The sequence below is a fragment of the Arachis ipaensis genome, chromosome B03 (genome assembly GCF_000816755.2).
Source record: "Arachis ipaensis cultivar K30076 chromosome B03, Araip1.1, whole genome shotgun sequence".
NCBI lineage: Eukaryota > Viridiplantae > Streptophyta > Magnoliopsida > Fabales > Fabaceae > Arachis > Arachis ipaensis.
In genome coordinates, this window is record NC_029787.2 from 9,326,759 (window position 1) to 9,332,143 (window position 5,385).

Below are 5,385 nucleotides of genomic sequence, written 5' to 3' on the forward strand. Positions count from 1 at the left end.
TTTATGCAAAGATGAGGGGTAGACACCACTGCTCCGAGTCGATTTAGGGTAGCTCTGCCAATTAAGGCATTATATGCTGACCCCACGTTGATGACTATAAAGTCTATGCTCAGAGTTTTGGATTTTTTCCCCTTTCCGAAGGTCGTGTGGAGGGGTAGAAATCCTAGTGGTTTTATTGGCGTGTCGCCTAGTCCGTACAAGGTATCAGGGTAGGCTCTTAACTCCTTTTCATCTAACCCTAGTTTGTCGAACGCGGGCTTGAAAAGGATGTCCGCTGAACTCCCTTGGTCTGCTAGAGTTCTGTGGAAATGGGCGTTGGCTAGGATCATGGTTATCACCACTGGATCATCGTGTCCAGGGATTACTCCTTGCCCATCCTCTTTTGTAAATGAGATGGTTGGGAGGTCGGGTGCTTCACTCCCGACCTGGTAAACTCGTTTGAGGTGACTTTTGCGAGATGACTTGGTGAGTCCCCCTCCCGTAAATCCTCCCGAGATCATATGTATGTGTCTCTCGGGGGTTTGTGGTGGTGGGTCTCTTCTGTCTCCGTCATCTTGCTTTCTTTTCCCACGATTGTCCGACCTTTCCATGAGATATCTATCAAGTCGGCTTTCTCTGGCCAGCTTTTCTATCACATTTTTGAGGTCGTAGCAATCATTTCTTGAGTGACCATACATCTTGTGGTACTCACAGTAATCGCTGCGACTTCCTCCCTTTTTATTTTTGATGGGCCTGGGAGGCAGCAGTCTTTCAGTATTACAGATTTCCCTGTATACATTCACTATGGAAACTTTTAGAGAAGTATAAGAGTGATATATTCTCGGTCTGTCGAGACCGACCTCTTCTTTTTTCTTGGGCTCACTTTCTTTCTTTTTTATCGAGTGGGGGTGCCCAGGTCGCCAACTCGGCTCTCGTAGTCTGGCATTCTCCTCCATGTTGATGTACTTTTCTGCTCTTTCTTGTACATCACTCAAGGAAGTGGGGTGCCTTTTTGATATGGACTCCGAGAAGGGGCCTTATCTAAGTCCATTTACTAGCCCCATGATGACTACCTCAGTGGGCAGGTCTTGAATCTCCAAGCACGCTTTGTTGAACCTTTCCATATAATCCCGTAAAGGTTCTCCGATTTCCTGCTTTACTCCCAGGAGGCTCGGTGCGTGCTTTACTTTATCCTTCTGGATGGAGAACCTCATTAAGAACTTTCTCGAAAGGTCCTCAAAGCTGGTAACCGACCTTGGAGGGAGGCTGTCGAACCACTTCATCGCCGCTTTTGACAGGGTGGTCGGGAAAGCTTTGCAGCGAGTTGCATCAGAAGCATCAGCCAGATACATCCGACTTTTGAAATTGCTTAAATGATTCTTCGGATCTGTGGTTCCGTCATAGAGGTTCATATCAGGGCTTTTGAAGTTTCTTGGAACTTTTGCCCTCATTATGTCCTCACTGAATGGATCCTCTCCTCCCAGGGGCGACTCTTCTCAGTCGCCACGGGAGTTCCGACTTCTAAGGGAAAATTCTAGCTTCAAGAGTTTTTCTTCTAACTCTTTTCGTCGCTCTATCTCTTCCTTGAGATTTCGGTTCGCCTCTCGTTGTCGCTCTAATTCCTGTTCCAGCTGTTCCAAACGACCTTGGTGGCCATGGACCAACCCCATTAGCTCGGCTGCATGGGGTGGCCCTTCCTTTCCTGATTCTCGTCCCTCCGAGGAGGGTTAGGTCCGCGTCGTTGTTTCCGGTATCTAGGTTTTCTTGTTCGGAATTAGACGCTATATGACCATATCTTCTGGTGAATTGTCCGCCATCACTGGTTGATCTCTCGGGTTCCCCGGCAACGGCGCCAATGTTATGATGGGTAACCGGAGATTAATGGGCTGGACTCGTTAAATGTCCCTAGTGTTTGGCGAAAGTTTTAATTTTACTCCGAATGTTTTTAAAGGATTTCAATTTATTTCTCTGCTAAAATTATGAATGATCGACAGTAAATAGCATCGTAACAGAAAGTACAATTTAGAGATTCCAAAAACAGTTAAAGAATCAAATTTAAGTTACTACATGGCAGTACCAATTAGTTCAGCATAAAGCCACAAAAATCAAATAGTGGCAAATGCATAAACACAATTTTACCATTAAGGGCATATATCTAATATCTAATTCTTCTAAAATCAAGTTTTGATAACATTTTTCTTTTTCCCAACAGAAGAGGAAAAGTAAATTCTAGAATGGAATGAAGTAGAGTAAATTTACCAACCCGTAGCTAAAATATTTGTATAAGATTATATATGATGAAATATCTGCAGTTTTGGCACTTTTACTTCATAACAATGTACCTGGAGAAGATGGATGAAAACAGTAAATTTCATTTATCATGTATGTAAAGAAATTCTCAAATGTTGGATGCACAATATAATATAATATAATATACTTTTTTTACTTACTCATACGCAACATATATTTTTTTACAAAGTCAAAATATTTTTTTTATTCATCAACATATTCATAATAACAAAAATTATAACAAATTATACATCTTATTATTATTATTATTAACGTTTATTTTATAAAAATTATTGTTATATTCTTAAAATATTTATAAATTACACAATAATATTCTCATTACAAAATATATATGCATAAAAAAATAGAAACACATAAAAAATAAAATAAATTTTAAATACAGTAAAAAAAATAAATTTATCCACTTACATAAATAGAATGATCCAAATAATTGATAATATGTTCTTCAGGCGCTAGATAATTACGTACCATTTTTTTTAATCCTTAGAACTAATATTTTTTTTAAACTCACCACTATTCATTAACTAACACAAACACACACTTCCTTTTTTTCTTCTCTCTTATTTTGGCTTCAGCTCAATAGGATGGGAAGAAACACTTCATGAATGGGAGGAGAAGCTCACCAAATGCATATATATATATATATATAACTTTTTCTTAATTAGGGTTAGTTACTTCTCATAACCTCAGTGGCTCAGTTCTCGCCGTCACTCTCACTCACTCAATTAGGGTTAGCAACCCCTTTGGCCCTTTCTCAATTCTCACTTCCTCTGTTCCTCAGCTCTTCTCCTCTCCAAGACCATAGCCTCGCCACCTCGGTTCAGTTCAACCCAGTACCTGCCGTCGAATTTGCTTCAGTTCCGCGTCTCCTTCAAACCGCCTGTACCTGTCGGCTGTCGCTCCTCCTCTGCGCAACTCGTCTCTGCCATCGTAAGTTCGCAACTCGTCGAATCGTCTGATTCGTCTCATTGCCACTCCTCCGCAGCGCGTCTCTTCCGCGTGACCGCGACTTCTTCAAGCCGCCTGTGCTGGTCGCTCCTCCTCCGCGCCGCCTCTCAGTCCAAAATCCTCTGCGCTCCCTCCGCCCTCCGGCTTCCAAGTCGCGCACTAGACGAGCCACCCCGTGCCTCCTCTGCATCGGAATTGACCCTCGTCCAGTCGTCCGCGCCTCTCCTGATTCTCCTCGGTACAGTTCTTGCCCCTATCCCAGCCTTTCTTTTCTGTTTGAATGATTTGATATGTTTAATCTGCGGCTAATTTTGGATGTATCATGCGAATAGACAAAGAAGAAGTTCTTTTATTTTTGGGTGATAACAGATTGTTTGGGTAGTTTCCTGAGTTTGTAACTAAGTTGTAACTGAGTTTCCTGACTTTCCCAGCTTATCTTTTCTTTTTGAATGATTTGATATGTTGAAACAACTTGTTTGGGTTGAATCACAAACTGTTCTGTTTCATTTGTTAACAAAATATGCAGTTAGTTGGAATAAAACTTGAAAATTTGAAGTTGTTTTGGCTTCTTTGTTGATTGGTTATAAGCAGAAGTTGTTTTGGCTTCTTTATCATTCTTATGCATTCTGGAGTTTATTTTATTCTGATTTTACAATTGTCATAGTCTTCTAATTGTGGAGAGAATCACAAACTACATACTGTTCTGTTTCCTTGGTTAACAAAATATGCACTTAGTTTTATGTTGATGTTAACTTTGATGTCATTGAGTTCCTTCAGCCTCATCACAATTTGCAACTTTTGGATATTTATGGATACCTTAACTCCACATTCCCAAGGTGGGTTTCAGATCCTTCATTCAATAATCTTAGCTCAATTACTTTGGAGGAATGTGTCTGTGAATAGCTCAATTACTTTGAAGTTGTTTTGGCTTCTTTAATTAAGGAAATATGCTCATGGTGTTCTTGTGCATTCATGCTTTGAGTTATCATTTTTATGCATGTTTAATTCTGATTTTATTTTGATTTTGTAATTGTGTATTTTGATTTGAGGTTGTGGGCACCTTTGGGAAGTAAAGGTGATATATTGATTAATCTTCATTTATGTTAATTTGTTTCATAGTACCGATTAATTTGTTAATTGTTATCTCTTTTAATTTTCAGGTTTAAATCTTAATTTGTAAACTTTTAATGATGATGAAGATGTTGAAAGTGATCAAGAATAAGGGTTGAAGATCATTTTATATCTAATATTGTAATTTCTTTATTATGGTGTTAAATTTGTAGTGATCTAACAATTTTTTTTTTAATTTCAAGTTATACTACCTGCAGGTAGTGATGGGGCAGGTAATACCTGAGTAAAAGGATGGCGGGGCGGGGTCGGGTAGGGCAAAACCCCGCTCCTACCCGCCCCACTGCCACCCCTATTCGGAATCAGACGCTGTATGACCATCTTCGGGTGAATTGTCCGCCATCACTCGTTGATCTCTCGGGTCTCCGGCAATGGCGCCAATGTTACGATGGGTAACCGGAGATTAATGGGCTGGACTCGTTAAGTTGGCTCAATCGCCTGAGGAGGGAAGCCTTTGAAGGGATTCGCGCTTTTGGGACCTCCGTCCGACTTGTGAGTGTGAGTGAATGGGGGGTAGTACCTGCAAAGACACTCCGATGCCTAAGTCAGCATAGGGTTAAGCAGGTTTAGAATGTATTGGAACTTAGTGATACCTGAGGGGTGTCAGGATATTTATAGTGGTGATCCAATAACCACCGTTGGATTAGTGTCACATTTTTAGGTGGATAACCGTCCATTTATCTAAGGATTGTTGGGATATGGCTTCTAAAAGTGGGTTGAGATATTTTAGGGGCAGTTACTTATTTGAATAAGTGTTATCTGCCAGCTATCTCTTGAGCCCGACTTCTTTAGAAAGAAGTCTGTGTTGAGTCCGACCTCTTCTAAAGAGGTCGGTGAATAACGAAGGCCAATCTTTACATTGGGTCTTTTGGTGTATTTAAACTTGGATCTTAGTGTTGGACCAGTATATGAACACTTGTTATCCACTCCCCTCTCCTATTCCCTTAGTAATGCAGTCACACATAATTAAAATTCATTGTTGCACAGATTATCATGTACAAATACTTATGAGTAGGAGTA